This window comes from Pholcus phalangioides, unplaced genomic scaffold, assembly GCF_987345545.1.
Source record: "Pholcus phalangioides strain wild (caught in Gottingen) unplaced genomic scaffold, Ppha-v1.0 ptg000015l_1, whole genome shotgun sequence".
Taxonomy (NCBI): domain Eukaryota; kingdom Metazoa; phylum Arthropoda; class Arachnida; order Araneae; family Pholcidae; genus Pholcus; species Pholcus phalangioides.
Genome location: NW_028301608.1, coordinates 106,491,515 through 106,502,896, shown reverse-complemented (window position 1 = coordinate 106,502,896; position 11,382 = coordinate 106,491,515).

The following is an 11,382-nucleotide window of genomic DNA, read 5'->3' as shown; positions in this document are numbered from 1 at the left end:
TCACTGGTCTAGGCCGTCAACAGGTCTATGAGTTACATTTATTCATTTTTTAAATTAACTCCAATGTTGTTGTTTTTTGTGGCACCTTGTACATAATTGGTAATTGTACGGATTCCAAACTGTAAATGTATTTTACCTTTCGGGTCTCCAATGAAAAAGAACATCGCTGTAACGAGGATCGACCAACAAAAATTCACCGTATGGAAGTGTTTACTAGTTAAAATGCTCAAATACTGCTGTAGCAGTTATAAAGAATCTTTGTTACATGCATTATACACTGGTGAAATAAATTAAGCATAAATTTGCATATTTTATCGAATTTCTTGAAAAGAACTGAAATGAATGTAAAACCACTGCTTCTAGACAAAAATGTAAATCTTGTACGTCAAATACGTAAGCGTACACGTGTGTGTAGGCGGAGCCAGTAGAGAAACAGGCTTTATAAGCGCGCGTAAGTGAAGACGCATTTCGTTCGCTAGCACACCTCGGCGATTTATTTTGTAGCAATCAGTTAATTTCAAATTGTAACAGTAAAAATGAGTAACCACCAACGTTTAGATGATGGAATGAGGTGGCGAATTGTGGGGAGGCTAGAAGCAGGCCAATCTCAAGTCCAGATTTGTAGAGAGTTCAATTTAACGCCCAGCGTCGTGTGTAACTTATGGAAACAGTTCCAGGATACCGGATCCATCGAGAGAAAGCCTGGGCAAGGTCGTCCAAGAGCCACGACGGCCAGAGAAGATCGCCATTTGTCGATTATAGCGAGGCGTAACAGGAGTGCTACAGCTTCTCAGCTCTCTCGTGACTTGTATGCAGCCACAGGAACCCGTGTATCAAGGGTGACTGTTTCCAAAAGACTTCATGAGAGAGGGTTGTTTGCAAGGAGACCTGCTGTTTGCGTCCCGCTCACTTCTACGGACAGGAGAATCCGTTTATCATGGTGCAGAAAGCATAGAGATTGGAGTTTGGATCAATGGGCGACCGTTCTCTTCACTGATGAGTCCCGGTTCAGCCTAAGCACCGATTCTTGCCGTACGTTCATATGGAGAGAACCAGGGACCCGCTACCTACCCTCCAATGTCCGCGAAATCGACCATTATGGCGGAGGAGGTTTAATGGTCTGGGCAGGCATCATGTTGGATAGCCGCACACCTCTCCATGTCTTTGAAAGAGGCACTGTGGCTGGTGTGAGGTATAGGGATGAGGTCTTGGAGCCCTACGTTCGCCTTTTCAGGGATGCAGTTGGCCCTGAGTTCATTTTAATGGACGATAAACGCGAGGCCACATAGAGCTCTTCTGCTCGACGATTTTCTAGAGAGTGAGGATATTCGCCGGATGGATTGGCCAGCCAGATCTCCAGACCTTAACCCTATAGAACATGTCTGGGACGCTCTGGGGAGGACAATTGCAACTCGCAACCCCCCCCCCCTCCACCCTCCGGGAACCATCCAGGGAATGAAAACAACGTTGCTGAACGATTGGGACAAATTGCCACAGGAAATGATAAACTGCCTTATTTCAAGTATGAAATCACGCTGCGAGACCTGTATATCTGTAAGAGGGGGACCATACCCCCCTATTAACCCATCTATTAACCCATTTTTTTGTTTATTCTGCAACCGCTGTTTCATACCTTCCGACTCCAACGAGTATTACGCACGATCATGGCTGTGTATTACAATTATTGAATGGTTATTTGTTTTGTATTGTATCAATGTATGCACATATCAAATTTCATTAAAATCGGTGCTGTAGTTCTAGAGACAATCGACCAAGTCTGCACATTCTTTTAATTTTTTTACACCAGTGTATATGAGTGTCTAAGCGTGCTCTCGAAGTTATGACCAAATCTATAACTTGTATCTGTGTTTGAACAGCCATACTTGATCAGTTTTGAGTCCATTTACTCAGTGGAAACTGACGACAAAAATACTTCCTGGTCCTATTCTAAGAAATTATGCCAAATAAAGTCACCTCCGGAACGTTAAAAATCTCTTTCGAAAATATTTAATTAAATATACATTTATCGCGACGCGAATATACATACGTCCAAAATTTCGATATTTTTTTTTATTACAATGAATGAAAATTGTGAATGCGCGTGTAGGACTGACAGATGTAAGGTAAGTGGTTCAAAAATGTAATGGAACTTCTCCTTCAAAGATAAATGCAAATACTTACTTTTGTTCTTCAACTGCTATTTCCTACTACAGAAGATATTTCTCTTCAGTTTAAACCAGCGTTTTTCAAGTGGGCAATATCACCCCTCCCCCCTGGTGGGTGATGGAATGGTTCAGGGGACGATAGAAGCTACGGGTGTAGCCATAGACATAGATTAGTATTTTTATTCTTACTCTATGGGTATAGCATAGGAGACTACTACTAAACCACACCTGCACCTCGTCCATATTCCTCTGCAGAACTTCTAACGAATTGGTGCATGTTGGAATGTGTGTGCACGTGTTGGGAACCTGACGTGAAGTTTGTTTCTGCGTAATGATTGTTATGTGTGGTGCTGCCATCTGCCACCAATTTTTCTCACTATAACTGAAGTGTAGTGACTGAATTATTTTTTCGTTGTAGACCTGTTGCTCTCTGTGGGGAGAATTTATAACAGCATATAAATAGCATAGGAGACTATGGGTTCGCTGCTTTGGCGGTGAGAGGAAAAAAATTTCTGATGAAGGGAGTCAATGGAACAAAAAGTTTGGAAAACTGGTTTAAACTATAAATTCATATTCGGTACACGAAAAACAGTTGCTGGAATTATGCCGCAACACAAAAACATAACCGGTATTATGGCAAATAAAATTTATACCGATATCGTGGAACATATTTTTCATTCCCATGCCGCTCACAGGTTTGAAACCAGTAACCAACTTGACTTGCAGAATTATAACAAATACATAAGGAGCAGGGCCGTCTTAAGAGCATCATGGGCACCCGGGCCAAGGGATTTTCTGAGGCCCTACTTAGCGAATTCTCGAAAATTCGAAACCGGTTCTAATTTTTGTGAGGCCCCTTTTTTCTTGGGGCCCCGGATAGGCCCATGCGTTAAGACGGCACTGTGACAGAGAGAGGGGGGTGGGGCTTCTATTCTAACGCTGTTTTTTGCCTGCGTAATAGAGAGCATATTGATGTCACTCCGGAACTCTTGCTGCCATCTGAGAAATATTAATCAAATTACACATCGCATTGGGTTGCCTGCCGTGAAATATTCTATTGCGTGTCGGTTAAAGAAAAAAATTAAAAATTTCTCCACGCCAAGAACAATTTTTTAAATTCTGCGATGATCTTGGAAACTAAACTAGTACTAAACGTAAATAATTTATATTAAAACATCATACCGCATATTTTGTTCATTTTCCTGCTGCACACCATAGAACAATTTTTACTACTATTTTAGTTTGTTTTTTATATGATTTGCAACACGGGGGGGGGGGGGGTCCCATCGCATTCCTGTTTTCGCTTACTAATAGTAGAAATATGAAATATAATAGGTTGCTGTTGCTAGTTGATACGAAGTACCGAGCACTAATCTCTCGTCTTCTTCGTCTTGGTTTCTCTACTTAGGTAGAGATATTGATCAGTCAATGGCAAAATGGTTGCTTAAAAACAATCATTAATATAATAGGCAGGGATACGTATATATAATCCAGATATAATACTGCAAAAAAAAAAACCAAAATTATATAGTCAAAAACACAGCCTTTTATGGACAACATTCCTTGTATACGGGTGATATCCTAGACCTAAATTTTTTCAATAAACGCGAAAATACATGGATGGAATAGTTACACTTCCTAATCAACAGATAGCACTAAATATTATAATCGCCATCTGTCGATAAGAAATATAACTATTTTGGCAATAAAATTTTTGACATTTAATGAAATCCTGTCTTCTTGTGCAGAACTGTATCGTCTATGCTTTTCGAATTATATGGAACTAGTTATAATACCCGGCGCTGCCCGGGATTTCTTCAATGAGGCTGTTTGGATCACGTGATATCTCCCTCTTTCTTTGAGGGACATGCAAACCGTGTTAACCAATATGGCGACTTCCTGCGCGACTTCATGAAATAAGCAAATCTAGATTTAAAGAAACATAGAAACGAATATTTTTCCCCTTTTTTAAGGGGCGCTAGGTATTTCGACCCCCCCCCCCCCCTGAACTTTAATTTATCCATCTGCCTGTTTCAGCTTTCAAAAATGCTTAATTGAAGCTGTGGAATTTCTTCGATGTACTTTACGGGCCCATAATTAATTTTAAAACATCCTAAACTATATGAATTTATGCAGTTGAATATCAAAAGACAATACGGAGACATTAGTTTTCATGCTTGAGAAGATATAAATAAAAAGTTGAAATCAATGTTATTGCATTAATCTCCAACTCTAAAGTAGGTCCAGCTAATTACTTAATAATCTCCCGGACTTCGTATACCTCTCATCGAACTCAATATTTCAGAAATCAAGAATTCAATACAATTTTTTAAAAAAATTGATGTGACAGAAAACTCAGCATTTTTTCAGCATTTCTACAGTAAAATCGACAATTTTAACAATGATTTCTATGAGGATCACCCTTTTCTTGACCCTCAAAGCGATGCTGATGATGATTATGACGTCTATTCAAAAAGCCTCGTTACTGGCAGGATTGAAAATGTATCAAACCATTATAAAAGCATAAATTATTATACATATGCATATACTAACAGAACTAAAGAAGTGACAAACCGTTGTAAAGGCATACACTCGTCTGAAACGCATTGCTAGGGAACCACGGTAACCAAAGTAAACGTTCGGAAAGTGATTGTTGAGGCCCAAAAACCATTGTTGCCGGACAGTTTTTTGCCCATTTGGGGCATTTGCCCTACTCTGACGAAATTTTAAAGTAGCCTATCGTTTTAAGTCGGGTCTCATTTGGTATATACGCAAACTTTGGCGACGATCGATCTAAAATTGTAGATTTGTATAGGGAACATACACACAGACAGACAGACAGAAAATCAATTTTATATATATAGATAGATAGACTAGCTATAATACCCGGCGCTGCACGGGTTTTCTTCAATGAGGCTTTTTTGGATCACGTGATATCTCCCTCTCTTTTTCTTGAGGGACATACAAACCGTGTCCAAGTTAACCAATATGGCGACCAGCGCGATTCATGAAATAATCAAATCTAGATTTACACAGAAACGTAGAAATGAATATATATTTTTCTTTAAGGGGCGCTAGGTATTTCGATCCCCCCCCCCCCCCGAACTTCAAGTTATCCATCTGTCTGTTCCAGCTTCCAAAAATCCTTAGTTAAAGCTGTGGAATTTTTTCGATGCACTCTTCACGGACTCATAACTAATTTTAAAATATCCTAACCCACATGAATTTATGCAAATAAATATCAAAAGAGACAATATGGAGACATTAATTTTCATACTTGAGAAGATATAAATGAAATCAATGATATTGCTCGAATATCCAACTCAAAAGTATAGGTTTGGCTAATTACTTCGTATTTAATCTCCTGGGCTTCGTATATCTTTAAGCGAACTGAATATTTCAAAAATCGAGAATTCAATACAATTTTTAAAATTATTGATGGGGCGGAAAATCCCACTAATTTCCGCATTTCTACAGTAAAATCGACAATTTTAGCACTGATTTCTATGAGGATCACCTGACTCTCAAAGCGATGCTGATGATGATTATGACGTCTATTGAAAAAGCCTCATTAATGAGAGTATATTGAAAATGTGGCAAACCATTATAAAGGCATAAACTATTATACATATACTAACAGGATTAAAGAAGTGACAAACCGTTGTAAAGGCATATACACGTCAGAAACGCATTGCTAGGGAACCACGGTAACCAAAGTAAACGTTCGGAAAGTGATTGTTGAGGCCCAAAAACCATTGTTGCCGGACAGTTTTTTGCCCATTTGGGGCATTTGCCCTGATCTGACGAAATTTTAAAGTAGCCTATCGTTCAAGTCGGGTCCCATTTGGTATATATGCAAAATTTGGCGACGATCGATCTAAAATTGTAGATTTGTATAGAGAACATACACACACACAGACACACAGACAGACAGAAAATCAATTTTATAGATTTTTATTACTTGTTTTTATAACTTTGTAATCTTTTTTTCATTCGTGGTCTCAATTCAAGTTGAAATTGGAGGCCAATTCAAGTGTATTATTAATTGGTGAATTCATGAATATCACATTTTTTCTGAATTTTTTAAATGTACAATACTGTCAACTTCAAAGGAAATTATTAGCGGAAAATTAGCTTCAAAAACTTATTAGCGGAAACTCAAAAAATCTCTCTCTCATTAACATTTCAAAAAATATCTGCATTTTGTATGTGTATATATATTATCTCGTTTTGTAAATAAATTTCCAAAATTTCCAGGTACCAATCAGAAACTATTATATATATTCATGCTATATTATATTTCAACTATGTGAGGCATAAGCTCATTTTTTCCACGACAATCTCAATAATGCATATATATCATTGCTACGTAATCTAATTTCAACACCTCCCTTATAACGTCCCTTATACACGTCGGTTATTACATACACTTCTCGAATCACCTAGGGCTATGTTGTAACCGAATTCGACTGTATTTACATCTAACACAACGCCAAAGAGGGAAAAAGTGATGCTTGTGGTTTCCCTTTCAAGCACGCTCACAAGTACTGAGCAAAATTACAACTTTCCATTTCAAAAAGTGTAAATTACCTAGATTTCACGAAAAAGTAGTAAAAGAAATTTCAGCATTTGTTCGTCAAAGTTGGCAAATTTAGCATTTATCGCATTTATTTCGTAAATTTCGCATTTATCGCGGTTATTTCGTAAATTTCGCATTTATCGCGGTTATTTCGTAAATACGAAATTTACGTATCCCCTAATAATAGGACATAAGGTTAGGAAATTTTCGTGTTATTTTCTTTTATAAGCTGGTGGCAAATTACTTCTCCCATTTATGCCAGTTCACGAAATTGAACACTCAAATTTCACCGGCCCGCAAGTAGCTAAAAGGTTGCTTTGATCCATACCACCAGAGAAATACCTGAAAATTTGCATTCATATAAAACAAAATTAATATCCTTGGCAGGGGCGTCGGAAGTGTTTCGAACCTGTGGGTGCCCGTCTTGATATTCATGTAGGAAATTTCGATTTTCGAATCAATTCTGTAGGTGCTCGGACCCGTTCTACATACTTCCGTGGGTGCTCGAGCACCCACAGCACCCCCGGCTCCCCGTATGTGTAAGGATAAAGATAATCACAGCAGGAAATCTGAAGTATACTACAACACCGCCGCATTTTGTGTGTATTTAATGTAACGTAATTAAAACATGTGGTTTTAATTTAACGTATTTATATAATGTCAGAATTATATATATATATATATGTTTCGTGATTGAGAAGTGCTGCCATCTGTACCCAGTGTTCGGAAACTATTTACTTAATAACGAGATTACGATGACTTGAATAATCAACTTGAGAATGAAAAAACATAAATAAATGTTTTTTTAATCAATAGCTACGTTTGAATATCGCAAATAAAATTATTTTTTAATAAATAATGAAAATTATACATAATTATCTTTTTTATATCTATTGGAATTGCATAAATTTTAATTTGTACATAAATAATATCATAAAATGTGTATGTTTGTTAATATTAATGTTAATATTAATGTTTGTATTTGTACATAAAAATAATATCACTGTACTCAGAATCATTTGATGTAACATTTGAACTTCTGACAGTTATATTAAACTAAAACATATATGCTGATTAGGTCACATAATAAGTGGTGGTTATATAATTCACGAAGCGTTCATATCATATACTTTTCAATTATTACAATAATTAATTTTATGAATGACTGTATTCACATAAAATATTCTCACTCTACCATGTTAAAAATGGAATTGATTGGTAGTGATTAACATTTCCAGCATTTTACAAAAATTTGATGAAATTTATTTAATAAAGTAATATTTATCTATATTATGCTGTGGTACATTATTAATAAAAAAAATACAAGGTCTTTTCAAATCATAACTTCAGTATGATTAACCAATATTGCTTGTTCTATGACAATTAAAATGTTTTCCTAAAATTTGTAATCAAGATATCCTTTGGTCTTAGTTGTGCTAATTTCTGTTCAGCTGGGTAGTTGGATGTTGAGCTGATAACATCCACTTCTGAAGCATCTTGCTTCTCAAAGTACTTTTTGGCAGTTTATATATTTGTAGATGGATGGCGGGAATTTGAAGATCAGCGTGTGTGTGTGCAGGTCGGTTAGTCTGAAAAAAAAAAATCTCCGATGGTTGTTTTTAAGCAACCATTTTGCCACATTGACTGATCAATATCTCTACCTAAGTAGAGAGACGAAGACGAGAGCTCAGTGCTCGGTACTTCACACCAACTAGCAACGGCATTATGTTGTTTGTATACCTTACAAAGCTTATATACGGTTTAATAAAATGTTTAAATAAGTGATGTCATTAATAATAAAACTTCATGATGGCAGATTTGTGAATAATATTTTGCCAAAATGCGAATCTGTGGCTTTTTGACTTATTGCAATTTGCCTCCGTTGTTTCCTCATAAACTGAAAGAGAAAGACAAAATTTTAACAAACGAGATTGGAATGCGAACTCAATTTTTTTTTTTGAAAAATGACAAAACATTTTGCCATCTGAGCACAGAAAAATGAGCCCCTGAAAATTTTTCTCCTCTGGATATTTCAATGGTTTAAATCTCATCAAATTCGGCTCAAATGCATTTTTTTTTTACTTCTTCAGTGATATTAAATAAAATATTCTCATCTATAACAATATTTAAAGCGGCAATTAGAAAATCATTTTGAAACAGATTTCAATCGACATCTTCACTTGTGTTCCTTCTTACTAATTGATCCACTGAATTTTAATTTGAAATGTTCGATTCGGTTTCTCAGAATTCATATCGAACGTATTAAAGCTGAGCACATGCATCATAATGTGTTCATAAATTTTAAACTTGATATATTTTTATAACAGTTTTGTTTTGTATGTAAATATCCTACCAATAAATTGATTATTGAAACACAAAGTAAGTTTATTTATTTTAATCTTGCGGATTATGTGGCACCACGGATTATACGCAGGAAGAGGCGTTATTGCCTGTGTAATACCCCTATTGTTGTTGTAACCGTCAGTCACCAAGAATTTTGCTCTATTGAGCTAATTTAATAAAATGTTAATTATTTTTCAACTTGGGATTACTATTTTTGTCATGGAATAATTTATGACGTCGAATTAGGTGAACGGTCTAATAGTCTGTTTGTTTTTCCATTTGCATTGTAGTGATAAGAGAAAAAAAATTAATGAACAATTATTGCGAATTTTTTGAATAAGTTTTCAATGCATTATTTTTCATCATAGTCATCAACTACGGAAAAAAAAAGTGGAAAAATTGTAATAATTTTTTTTTTTTTCAAATCGTAATTTTTTCACTGGCCCTGTAATTTTTTTAATCACCGTAATTGTTATGGCATGTCTTATGTTTTAATATTAATTGAATGCAGGACGTAGAAATGCTTATATTTACCCGCTTTGGCTGGTGATCTTCGCATTCAACACCCCTTTTCTGTAATTCCTTGTCTTTAGCTGATCAATTGAAAAAAAAGGTTTCAAAATTGAGTTAGTACAGTCAAACTTGGTTAATGCGAAGCCGAAGGGGACAGAAAAAAAATCGAATTAACCAATTAATCTATATTGGATCCGTAAAACGACTACAGATTACAACTAATCTTCAAAATATCCACATTGGATTAACAGGAGTTCGTAATTGTAACGTTACTCCCCCATTCCCGAATCAGTATCACTGTTGAATTTCATTGACCATACTCAAAGCCTAACTTAGGGAAATGGTTACGAAACTGAGATGATTTTTTTCTCAGTCCAATGGAGGATGGAGGAAAGACATTTTTTTTACTGGTTAAAAATAAATGTCTTTCCTTCATCCCCATCGAGCTGAGAAAAGAAATTATCGAACTGTCGCTACTGCCCTGTCCTGGCGGCAATTGCTGACGTTAAGAGGAGCTACTATGCCTCTACTTCAACGCATTACGCCACTATGCGTAAATTGTAAGGAAAGAGTGGTCCTGTCTCCAGAGGTGCGTATGGATAGCTCGCTTTCCCGGATTGCAAGAGGACTGGATTCGATTCCCATACAAATACAACGCCACAACAGGCAAATTGCCCAACGAGGTGGCTGACTTAAGAACATCATGGATCCCCGAGCCATTTTTTGGAGGCCCTACCTACTACTGCTACACCACACATGCACCGCGCCCACACACCCCCCTCGCGGATCCCCCAACGAATCGGTACATGCGGGAATGTGCGTGTACGTGTAGTGAAACCTGACGTGAAGTTTTTTTTTGTTTCTCTGTAATGCTTGTTATGTGTAGTGCTGCCATCTGCCACCAGTTTTTCTAACTATGAGTGAAGTGTTATGATTGAATGATTTATCGTTGTAGGACTGTTGCTCTCTGTGGCGAGACTTTTTAACGGGGAGATAGGCTCGCATTTGCGCCTTGAAGTTGGGAACCACAGAAAACCAATTTTCATAATGATTAGGGGTGCCCATATTTGATCGAGGATGATACTTAACATTGCCTAAATGTTGCTAATTGTTGGTGAAATTGCCAAATATTACAGCTTATATGAATCACTGGTTATAAGAATCAAATCTGCAAAGTGAAAACCAAACGCTGTTTTAACATAGGAAAATGATCGGTTATAAGAATCAGATTTCCGCTTATAAGAATTATTATTATTTTCTTTTTTCAAAAACTGCCACCGTCCATTTCGATGGTAAAAACTTGTAGAAAAATTTTATTATTCACAAGGTGTTATTGGGGGGCTACTTATTTTTACTTTTATTTTCACAATAACTTCCCATATTGGCTGTTGCGTTATCTTCCCCCCCCCCCCCCCCCGAATAGTGAGAATTGCAGCTTTGTAGTAACGTGAGCTTCAAAGAATGACAGAGATGTTATCCACAATGGTTCAAGTTAAAAAAAATAAAAAGAACTTTATGATAGAGCATCCGTCAGGCAAAACGAGAAACCGGGGTTCGAGTCCCCGTAGGGGCAGAGATGAATTTCTTCCTTGTAATCATCATCTCCAAAAAAATATTATTTCTTTCGAGGAATCTTCTATTAACAAGTGGAGAGGACATTTCTACGTACGTGTCGCCATCTAGTGGCCTGTCCTTCACGAGCTATTAGTTGATTTTTGCCGCTGTGCACATGTACGGAGCCTTTCAACATATATATACGCTCCAAGGGAGAAATATTTTATG